Source organism: Numida meleagris, chromosome 19 (assembly GCF_002078875.1).
Source record: "Numida meleagris isolate 19003 breed g44 Domestic line chromosome 19, NumMel1.0, whole genome shotgun sequence".
Classification (NCBI taxonomy): Eukaryota; Metazoa; Chordata; class Aves; order Galliformes; family Numididae; genus Numida; species Numida meleagris.
This window is the reverse complement of record NC_034427.1, coordinates 8,372,572-8,385,127: the sequence shown is the minus strand read 5'-3', so window position 1 is coordinate 8,385,127 and position 12,556 is coordinate 8,372,572.

Below are 12,556 nucleotides of genomic sequence, written 5' to 3'. Positions count from 1 at the left end.
CACTCCCATCCCCTCACTCCCTCTTTCAGCCCCAGCCACCACTCACAGCCCAGCCAGGAGCTTCATACCAAGCTTCACCCGTCACTTCACTCTGTACAACCTCTAAACATTTTAAATTCTATCATATCTCCATGCATGGGGCCTGCAGACAACTTATTTTCCAATCAAACTATTTCTTTGCCCAGGACCACTTCACCAGCTCTTCTTCACCCAGTGATCTTTGGGGTGCAGGGGACAAGGACACTTCATGGAATCATAGAACCATAGGATCATAGAATGGTTTGAGTTAGAAAAGACTCTGAAAGGCCATCTATCCCAACACCCCTGCAATGAGCAGGGACACTCACAGCTCCACCCATGCTCAGAGCCCCTCCAGGCTGACTTTGGGTGTCTCAAGAGACGGGGCACCCACCTCATCTCTGGGCAACCTGCACCACTGCCCTCACTGTAAAAAACTTTTTCCTTACATCCAGTCTAAATCTCCTTTCTTCGAGTCTGAAACTATTTCTCCTTGTCCTTTCTCAGCACACCCTGTTGAAGAGTCTGTCCCATTCTTTCTTATACCCCCCTGTAAATACTTGGCTGAAGCTGTCCCTTTATCTTGTCCTCTCCCCAGGGTGTACAAAGGGAAGCTGGGCCAGCAGCCTGCTCTCCTTGCAGCATGCCCTTCCACGACGCACCAGCTGCTCAGCCATTCAGCTGCTGCACGAGTGCCTCTGGCAGCGCAGCTCCCCGCTGCCATTCTGCCGGGGTGTCAGCAGATGGAGCAGATCATGGTTATTGGAGCTGGATGCAGAGGCTGTCAGGAGCCGTACGCTGCCTGGCATATGCAGACGGATCCCAGGCATCTGGTTGTTTTGTGGTGTGGCCACGGTGAAAAATAGTCCAAGGAACCCAACAGGGAGGGGAGCATGGGTTTGGAGCACGGATGTTGTCACATCGTGGGTAACGCACAGAGCATGGTTTGGGAGACAGCCAGGGAAGGGGGATGGATGTTCTACAGAGGGAATGTCCCACGAGAGCTGTGCAAAATGCACATCCAGGTCAGGCAAGGAGCACACAGGTGTGACATGCAGCCAGGATGCAGGACACGGGGCTGTCACCAGAGCCACAGCAATGTGCTGTGGAATGGGAGGAAGCAGCTGGGTTGGAACAACACCCCTGATGTGCCTTGCGCCGCCTTCATTCATCTTCAGTCTCAGTTTGGTTCATCACAGGGCGAACACTGCAGAAAGAGAGCTAAATGTCCATCATGAACAAGCCAAGTGCACGCAGAATCCAGCCCATGTAGGTGCTCATTGCATTTACGAGCACAGCCCATAGCTGTCCTGTGACGTAGCCAATGCAGCACACACAACTCTGCTCTTTTTCCATGGGGCAAGCTGATGTTTTCTTTCCTCCCCCAGCAACGCCTCGCGCTGCAGAGCTGCTACCCCAGGAGCTTTCCTTGCTCCAACCCCCTGGAAGTACCTGTGCTTCTGGGGTCACAGGGCAGCTCTTAGTGTCCAGAAGGACCTGGAGGAAGAAGCTGAGATCCAGATCCCTCCCCTGCCTTTGGCTGACGTCCTCACTGTAAAGGGATGTGCAGGAACTTTGGCAGCGCAAGCTGCTTGTGCGGTGTTGTTGTATAAATATGTTTTATGTATAAATATGCATTTGAATCCATGTTTGGACTCAAACCTGTCTGCTCATCCAGCTGTCGAGTCACCTCTGCAAACAGCAGGGTCCTCCGTGACAGATTGAAACCAAGCAAACCGCTGTCTGTTCTGCAAAACATATTTAATTTGTTAAAGAGATGGGAACTTTGTGGAATTAATAAGACGTGCTGCAGAAGGGAGCTGCTCTCCAAAGAGCTGGGTCCTGGTTGCGCGCAGTTTGCAGCTCGCTGGTAATCCTGCAATTAAAGCGACAGTACAGCGTATCGCAAAAAAATGGGATTTGCATAATTTGAAATTTGAGGAAAATCTCTAAATACTTTAATTTTGATAGAAACTGTTTCTACTGCTGACATGTGTCTACACCTATAATTTCAGTTGATAAATTGCTGTAATTTCTCCTCCATTTCATGTTCTTTCTAACATTAATTGTCAGTTGTAGAGTAAAACAGTAGAAAGAGGAAGAGGGAGAGAATAATGTCATTGTGCTTTTGTGGTGTGAATAGCCTTCTGAGGAATGATTATCTTCCACACAGATGCAAATAAAACACAAGAGAGAGGGAGACCCCTTGGCTTGCACAGAGCTACCACGATGGGCATCTTTGACATGTGGCAAGATGGGGAAGGAAGGAGTTAAAGCCCCAGGAGTGCAGTGGCCACTTCCCAGGCTGGAAGGACAGAGGGACAGGCCTGAGCACTGGGATCCTGGGCTCCCGTCCCCATCCCATGGGCAGCAATGTGCTGGGTGAGGAGGAGGATGCCCACAAAAGGGGGATGAAGGTGAGCATCAAGGCCCTGTACCCAGCACTGCCCCCAGCCCACCTCCCCAACCACCACTTTTCAAGCTACTTTTAAATAAAAGGCTTCAAACAGGGGGCTAGTGATACTAAATTATTCTATTAATTTATTATTCATGATGAAAAATTATTCTAATAAACGGTGAAAAATTATTCTAATAACATTCTCTCCTATTAATATTCTGCAGACGAGCAGTTAAACTCACTTCCTGTGGCTGCTCCCCTCCTTAGCGCTGATCTATTTCTTACAGAGTTTATTGAAATGAAAATCTGCTTCTTTGGGTATGTGCTGCATTGAACCAAACCAGCAGCAGGGCGCAGAGAGAAGAGGGCCCCTGGTTGTGCAGAGCATGGTGCAGTGCTGGGCATCAGGGTGCCATGGGCTGGTGGCCCACTAAACTTTAGCATCTGATGCAGCCTCCCTAAATCTCTCAGGGTGGAGAGTGGGCTCCTAGCTTTTCCCCATCCCTCGGCCCTGCAGCTGCTGGAGCCCATTCCTTACTGAAGAAAACCCACAGCCCACACTGCTGCACCTCCATACTCAGCCCTGAGCCTCCATGGGGACGAATGGAACTTGCAGCCAAGTGTAGGACACGGTTGGGGACCCGGCTGTCACCCGCACACCAGGACCAGCATCCTGCAGCCGCCCCATGCGCTGGCACTGCGCACTGCCAGGCTTCGTGCCAGGGAGATTTTCCTAATGGCTCCTCTGCCCGCTCTGCTGGCTGCTGTACTCGCCTGCCAGCTGGCTGCTGGGCTCCTGGGCTTGCAGACAGCTGGGGAGGGTTTTCATGGCTATGTGGGGCTGGGCAGCGCTGCGTACAGGTGGCAGAGCATCCCCGGTGCATGCTGCGTGCCTCTGGAGTGCTTTTGGGTTTCCCACTCAGAATGTAGGTTGAAGAGAAGCAAGAGGCTGTGATGGGGAATTACTGGTGCCCAGAGCTTGTGATAGCACAGCTGGCAGAGAGGCACTGAGAATTCCTACAGAGATGCTGCAGAGAGAGGTGGTTCAGGGGCTGTGGGTAACTCAGGGTGTCTCTTGGAGTTGGATGCACAGTCTGAATGGTGTTGGAGTGAGCAGCAGATGAGGAGGCAGCACTGCGTACCTCTGAATCCAGCCTACCAGGCCTGGTGGTGCTGTGTCAGCTGGATTTGCTCTGCTTGTTGTCCACAAAGCATCAACACAGCCATGTCTGGGAGTGATGCTTTGATTGCTAAAAGAAAGTGGCTGCTTCCAGGGACTGGGGGATCCTTCACCAAACCTTCTGCTTGCTTCACTTGTCACATCTTGCTCTCAGGTGATGCAGGAGGAGAGCACAAAAGACACGCAGGAACCATGTCCCAAAGCATGGGTGCTTTCAGGGTACACCTTAAACTGCAGCAGAGCTTTGCTCTTTGCTCATAGGGAAAAAAGATTGTGTATGCTGCTTTCCACACAGCTTCTCTGATCATCCAAGGGGTCTGTCTGTGCAATATCTCTTCCATACTAGCACCAGATCTTCTTCTGACCTTTTCTTATTCTCATCTTTTTTCTGCCTGCCTCTACAAGCTGAACAATTCCTTGCACAAATATATGGGCTTCTTCCTGCCCCTCCCCAGCTGGCATGCATCGTTATGCCAATTGCATGGCAAATTAGATGCACAAGTGTGTGTTAAATGTTTCCGTGACTCCAAGTCCTAATAAAAAAGCTAACCTCCAGGTGACATTATTATAGCTGTAACAAGTAGAGTGCCTCAGTAAAAAAGACTTCATCTCAAAGGACTTTCACTGAAGCCATCTCCTTCTTTGTGTGTTCCTCCCTCGCAGCATGGGTAATTAAAGGACCAGCTCAGCTCAGAAGATTCCTCCGCTTTGCGTTTGAGGATATCTTTCATTCTATTTTTTCCCTCTCCTCTGATGGCATATTAGATCAAGCCATTAAGCAACATCCTCTGTTTCTCCTGAGAATATTCATCAATAATAATGAATAGTGCTTGCTCCAGGGCTGCCCCCTCCTTGCCCAGGAATGTTGCTGGCACATGGTATCACCCTGCTAGAGTAGTGCTGGCATGTGGTTTTATTCCTGAAATTCATTTAATGCATGACTTTTTTCTCTCTCTGGGATGGTGGAGGCCCTGCATTTTTCCAGGTTTAGAAGCAGTTGGCCAAAGCTGAGATTTTATCTGCTCCAGAGGGAAGAAGGGTTTGCATCAAAGCAACGCATAAGTATAAACTCCTTAATGCAGATTGACTGCAGTGGTGTACAACCGAGCGACCTTAATTACACGGCTGAATTGGTGCATGTTCCTTTTTGCCCCAGCACAATACACTTATTTAACAGGTTTGCGCAAAGGGAACCAAAATATTTAAGCAAAACTTCTTACCAGTGGGCAGCCTGTCCTACACCTGTCTGCCAGAGGCTGGGTGGGCACAGCCAGCCCTGTCTACAGCGGGCAATGCGAGGAGAAATGGCTTTGGGGAGCACCTGTCCTGCTCCTGTTCAACAGGTGAGGGACAGAACCTTGAAATAAGAACTCCATCAGTAAAATAATTAATTGGATCCAAGAGAGGTAGACAGCACTCCAGAATGAGGAGTAGGATGTGATGGAGTCACCGACCCTGGAGGTGTTCAAGGAACGTTTAGGCACTGTGTTGAGGGACATGGTTTAGTGAGAACTATTGGTGATAGGCGGATGGTTGGACTGGATGATCTATAGGTCTTTCCCAGCCTTGGTGATTCTATGATTCTGTGTTTACAGCTGCAACGAGCACCCAAGAAGTTCGTGGTGGTCTAACTCCACTTGTGCTTGCCAATATTGTTTGCCCTGAGAATTTCCTAGATTCAATCAGGCCACAAGCAATGTAAATCTTACCTTGCACCCGTGCAGCATGCCCTGCTACATGGGGGATTTTCAGGGAAGTAGCTCCATCAGCGCATACAGACTCCCCATCCCACCATGTGCTCACCAGGACTCGCTGCTGTGGGCTCGGGTTCCCCTTCTCAGCCCCATCCCATGGCACTGCACACCCACTGTGGCACAGCCATCCTCTTCCCTCTCCCAGAGCCGCCTCTTGGTGTGAGGATGTCTTTTTCTCCCAAGGAATATCACACAACTTGGACCGCTACTGTAAAGCTAATATACAAATCACAACTCTGAGGAGCAAAACAGAAACATCCAACTGTATTAAATAAGTTTCTTGTGTGTGTTTGAAAGCTTGCAAAAATCTAGATATTAAAGTGATGTCCTGGCACTTGTGCAGCATAACAGGCAGATTCAATTAAAAGAAGAAAATATGTCCAGCCTGTAGTGTGGGCTAAGCAGCAATAAAAAAGCAAATCAATTTTGCAGGAGTTTCAAAGCCTGGTGCAGATTTCCAGGAGGCAGAAGCCAAAAATATATTTATTAAAAAAGACCCTAGGGGCTCAACAGTGTCATTTTACCCAAATCCAGCACCCTCGATATGATGAACTGTCACTGTATTGTGAGAAATACTTTGTAAATAATCCATTTATATGTATAGGTATAGCACGTTGTATATGCATTGATAAATGCATATGTTTCTATTGCATACATTCAGTGTCACTGATTATTTTATAGAGATGCAAAGGAGTGCTTCAAAAAAAAACATGGATCATGCCAAATAATTTGTGTTCTCAGATATGCAGTGTAACATTGGCAAGTGAATTTGTGTGTATTGCTAAATGAGAGTGTTGTATTTGTATATGTACATATATACGTGCATGTATGGGCATGTGGATATAGTATTGTATGTAGTATATAGTATTTATATACTATAGTATATATGGTATATATACTAGTATATATATATATACTCAAATATTTCGTGTATATATTTTAGTATATGGTATGCTATTTATATACCATATTATATACTATACACTATATATTTACTATGTACTATATAGTACACATAGTATATACACTGTTCATAGTATATAGTATGTAATTTGTACACGTACACATTTCCATGCATATGCTGATAAGATTATTTGCAAAATATCCCAGACTCGGGTGTATCCTAAGTCCTGCTTTGGGGTTCTGAGGTTTGTCCGTGTTGTGGTTTTCTTTAAGTGAAAGCTAAATACAGTGGATGTAATGGACTGAGAGCTTCTCCATCCCACCCAGCGCAGAAGCAAGGCTGGCAGCTCCATCCCTGCTGCCTTCTAGGAGCACACTGCAACCCTTAGGAACCAAAGCTGGCTGGGTCCCCATCTCCATTGTAGCTGTCATAGAATCATGGAATCATGTCATCATTAAGGTTGGAAATGACCACTAAGATCATCAAGGCCAGCCATCAGTCCAACAAACCCATCGTCCTTCTTTACCTTCTGTACATTCATCTGTTACTTGTGCAATAGGTTGCTCCACCATCCAGCAAGCATTGTGTGCTCACATGAGGGGCTGTGGCTGTCTCTTTTCTTGCCTCCCTTTGGTTTTGTCACTGTTGGTGCTAGAAATAGGCAATCACAAAGTGTTTCGCTGTGTTCAGGCAGCAAACCGAGAAATAAATCATTTTCTCTTGTTACGCCGAGCCGCAGTTTTATTCCCCTGAAGACACCTAAGTGTGACTGCAAAGGTGAAAAAAGAAAAAATAAAACCAATGGGGGTGAGCAGCATGGGGGTGATGATCAAGGTGCCCTCCCACGTATTCAGCAAACAAGCCCACGCTCCCAGCACTTCACGGGGCCTCACCACAGCACCCTGTGTGCTCCCATTGGAGGGAGCTGGCAGAGGGACCCCCTGGTGCAGAGCTCAGCCCCTCACTGTGGGCTTTGTTTGAAACACCGCCCAGCACACGCAGAGGGAGAGAAACCCTGCAAAGCCAAATTTGCCTCTAAATCTATTTGTGTTTTGCAAGGCTCAAGTTCACCTTGAACCGTCTTTACTATTTCCTTGCCTTTTTCCTTTGAAGTTGCAAGTTCTACATAAGCACATAAGCCTTTCGGGGGAAAAGAAAATAAAGAAGGAAAGGGAAAAAAAGGATTCGTATGAAGAAGCTATTTGTGATACGTATTTTTTAATACTGACATTTTAAAAGGTTGAAATATTATGGCGTCTTTTGCAAAGTTATGCCATTTCAACAAGATAACATGGCATTTTACCATTAAAGAAAAGACCTTCTTTTTTACTGTTACCTTTGAATAGTTTATCATTTTGCAATAATATCCTTCAGCTATGTAGCTCTCTGTTCTCTTTCAAATGGAGGACAACTTCTCTTCTAATTGTGCTTATGATGCCAATTAGCATTGGGGTTTTCTGCTTTTATTAATAAATAGCCTTTCTAAGAGCACTGTGACTGTCCTAAATATTTCTTTCTCCTATATGGGATTCAGGAGGAAATTGTAATTAATTCCTCTTTCAGTGGAAAAGCAAAGCTATTTTTAAATTGCATGCCTGATTGAATTAACAAACTGTTAGACAATTAGCAGTCTTTCTTTTTTATTTTTATGCTCTTTAAAATGCAGATTCAATTTAGTACTGTTTTTGCCTCCTTTCTTTTCATGTGTCCTAATTGTTAGCTAAGTAGTGTCAGGACTGCGTGTTATCGGCCAAGGCAGGTGTCAGCTTCAATATTATTAAAGATGCAATTACTCCTTTCTCAAGCCCAGCTTGTCAGTTTAGCTCATCAATGTATATATCAATACATTTTTAAAAGAAAGAAAAATATCTCTGTTTCCCATCCATAATTACCTCCTTGGTATCCTGCCCCTTGTTTTGGAGCTGTCTCTCTAACCATAGTACATGGGAGTCCCAGAGAACGTAATGAGGTCTGACAGCCCCACGGAGTGTCAAGCTGCACAGCCAAAGTCTCCAGCGAGCAAGTGGGCTGCCAGAAATGCAGCCTGCAGGATTCAGAGCAGCCCTGTCCTGCATCACTTCCCAATGGAAATGAGAGCACTGCTGAAACCTTGTGAAGAAAAAAAAGCAGCAAGGAGCAGACTGATGCCTCTGCATGTTCACCTCATAAGGGCAGTGGGAAAGCTGTAAGGGAAAATGTTAGGATATGATGCCCCAGCCACAGAAGTGACAGTGAAGGGCTGGAGTTGTGCTCATACAGCCAAGCAGAGCTGCAGGAGACCAGCCCTGTGCAGTGTACACATGGCATCAGGAAAGGAATTCTGCCTCTCCTGTCCTTCAAAGTTGGTTGGTTCCAAATGTCACCTCCCTGGATTGCAGCTTTAGGGCTGGGGTATTTCTCCAGTCACCACTGGAACTGAAAATCCCAGAGGATGCACTGGAAGGAGCCATTAGTTGCTCAAAATAAGGTTCAAATTTAATCAAAACTATTCACTCACTATGGATTGAATTTGTAATTTGTTTTGGCAGACAAAAATGAAATGACTGAAATAGCATATTTTTTAGAAATTTCCTAAGTGACATAACTCCAGAATTTTCAAAATGATATTTTCTTTCCAACAGTGCCTCAATTCTATTTTGAAGCAAGGTTTAGGATCTGTGTTTCATTTTGGATTGAACAATGTGTTCTATTTGACCCAAAGTGCAGCACACATGCACACATCCCTGCAATTTGGGCACCGTTCAACAAATCAATTATTCTCAGAGCTTACACGGTGCTCCTTAAGGGAAAATGTGAAATTGTTCCCTGACCATTCCTGGTCAGATGAACCATGTCCTGAAGGTAGCTAAGCCATGAGCAGACAACAGTTTAACAGATCAGGTTATGGTTTATTCACACATCTTCTTCCAGCATCAGCAGACCGAAAGCATTTGTGCTGACACTTTCCTTTCCCATTAGTCTCCAGCAAGCTCCTTCTCAAGGCGGGTGCCCAGCAGAGCTGCATTCAGTGCCCCCAGCCTGCAGAACAGCCACTTCAGCATCGCACCAATGCATGCCCAGCCAGCTTCCATCTCCTCTGGAAAGCTGCAGATTTGCTCTGCTGCAGGGAAAAGAGGAGGAAGGATGGGTCTGTAGTATTTAAAGAAAATTGATTTCCACTTCATTTTTATTTGGCTCAATAGTAATTCTCAACAATAGGGTTCTTAAGGCAGAATTTCGCTCCGCTTTCATGTGGTATCAGGATCTGGTGGTGTGGTAGGAGCTGTGGCTGTAATTAGAAGGGCCGCACATTCATCTCCGACTTAAATTCTCCAGGCTTAATTCTCTTCTCAACCCAGTACAAATCAGGAATCATTTCATTTCCATTAATACATGGCAGCCATGTGAATCTGATGGAATAGCACGGTCCTTCCAGCCCAGCTTACACAGAAGGTGCTACGTGTGCTATGGCATTGCTGAGAGTAGGAAAGAAAAGATGGTGAGATCAAAGCCATTGAGCTGCGTGCTTTCATTTTTTCTTTTTTTTTTTTTTTTTTTTGAGAGAGAGAGAGAAAAAGGAAAGAAGAAAGATTATGACTGTTTTAATGAGAGCCTTTTAATACAGGCATGGCAACTTGGGACACGTGCAAGCAGAAGCTCTGGTTGGTTCGGGTATGGCTACAGGGAGGGAGGAGGACAAGGGCCGAGGGGAGGACTTGGGGCAGGTCTCTGTGATTCTCCCCACACACTGCTGGGCTGGGGACACTTCTGAGCACTGGCCAAACCCTGCAGCATGTCACCATGCAAAGAGCAAGGAGCAGCCCTTAAGCCTCGAGGTGACTTTGTTTCACCCAGGTCTCTGTATTTCTTCTCCTGGAAACAGTCACCTTGTCTCAGTGTGATGTGCTCCCAGTTCCCATAAGAATTGGAAGGGTTAAATTCTGAAGAAGAAAACCCATAAGACAAGAGCTGTGGGGGAGCCTATGGCATTGTGGCAGGAGAAACAAGATGTCCCACGTCTGGTCACAGACAGCCAGTGTCCAGAGAGAGGAATGAATGGTAAGAACAGAGAGTGGGTGCTGCCAGCTGACCCCCAGAACTCATACACCAGAGGCTGAGACCTCTGAGGAAGAACTCAGAAGAGTTGGAGGCTCTGAGACACAGTCAGCATTCGTTTTTGCAGGAGTTATGCAGCTAAATCTTTTCCTCCCCTTTGAAAATCTCCACCTATGACCTTTAGGTCTGAAATTTGATGTCGTGAGGCAGTCGTGTTACTGTTCTGCTATAAGAGCCGTTGTGTTATATTAGCAGTAGCATTTGATTGTTGCACTTTGATATAACTGAATAGGTAATCAGACCACTCTTTATTTTAGCCCGAGGATATGCCTTTGATTTGTAGAGGCTGGCCATTTCTTATCTGAGTTTGAAAATGGGATTATTTAAATGTGTATTGATGTTTTTCATGTGGTCTAACTGTGCAGTTCAACATGGTAATTCAACTCATAGCTATACCAGATTGTTATCTAATCTGATAAGATGTGAACAGCACAAAGCCGAGATGATGAAACAATCAGGATTGTTGACTCACTGGGGTCCTGCTAAATCCAGTCTGCTTTCATACTTAATTATCCTGTCAAGTTCCTCGAATCTTCGCTACTCCAGCACTGTGATGGCGAGAGCAGTGGTAGTGACACCACTTGGTGAATACGTAAGTTGATCAAAATAATTTCAGCAGATACAACGGCTATTTGTGCCTCCGCCGCAGTATGAAAAGCTACTGATTCAAATACCCTAGACTGCAAAATTGGCCCTCTTAGCATTTCTCAGATGACTGAAGGCCATTATTACAGGCCTCCGTAAGCTGGTGTTTTGCTAACACAAGCTGCCACCTGACTGCTTCCTGCCAGAGAGAGGGAAGAGGAGCAGGAGAAAATTCACCCTGGGAGTGCTGCTAAGTCAGGATCTTGTGGCTGTGGCAGGTGCCAACACCAACCCTAAAATGCTGGAATCCATAGCCCATTCTTGTCAGTGATGCTCATGACATGTTTTATCATTCCTATTACTGACACTTTAGGAAAATATAATTGAGCTGCATTAATTACATCTAAATGATACATTCTAAAGGCTTCCTCTCCTTGCAAGTAGTTTGGTTTCAGTTTGTTTCTCCACCATCTAAAGGAGTACTCATACAAGTGCTGTAATGGCAGAGACTAAAGTGCCTATAACAGGTCAAAACAGGCAATTCAGGTATTCGTGGAAACAATCATTAAGGATCAAGCCGAAACAGTGGAAATATTGTAAAAGTGAATTGAAATCACACTCCTTTGGATTTTACAGGGGGCTTTGCTCTTAATTCGGGGTCAGCATTTTGGTATCAGACAATATTAAGTTGTAGAGTAATCTGAGTGTGAAGGAGGTCCTTTGGTGGTGATGCTTTCAATGGTCAGAGAAGGAAAATAAGCATACAAATGTCCATAGAAATCCCAAAGATCAAAATATCACTGTGTCAAGCATCTTTTGCTGATTAGCTCACTGTCAGGTTCACCTGTGGCTGCAGCTGGAACAATCATTAAGAGCTTTGTTATGGCATATAGTGCCCAGTCAAGCATCCTTCTATTTAAAATCAACACTAAAAAGTCCAGATATTGAAAGATGCTGCTTCATTCACTAGGTGTATTTTAAAGTGAAAAGCACTGCTTCAATGAAAACCATTACCAGCAGAGAGACTGAGTGATTTAGATCAAAGCACTTAATGCTGCCAAGTAAAAATGCCAAATTTGCAGAGCTCTGAGCACCTGGCCATGAAGGCAGGCACTGACCACATTGCTCAACATCCAGACTGTGGAAACTTTTGGCCCCAAGTGGTACAGGATCCTTAATCCTCTAGTCTTGCCTGTTGGCCCTCTTGAAAATTGTAGCTATTATGTTTAAATTAATTATGCTATTTTTTTGTCAAAATTGCAGAGTACTGTGCAGGAGAGCCTTGCCCAGCCCCTACACACACGGGGTGACAGAAGGCCCTGCCCTGTTCTTTCAGCAAGGCTGTAATTAGCATGGAAAGGAAAGACCAACTGTTGTTTGAAAATGTTAATGCTAAAGGTCTCAGTTTAGCCTGTGTCTTTCATATAAGCCCATGTCTCTCATACAAACTGATGGAAAAAAATTGTAACTTTTCCTCTCTGGCTTTTCCTTTCCCTTTGTGCCTTGAAGTGACTCTTGGAGATGGGGCTGTGCATGAATCCTGCTCAGTGCCCTCCTTGGCCTCATCTGTGTCATTTCTCTGGCCTTCCAGCCCTTTTCCATGCAGCCAGGAGCCCTTCCCA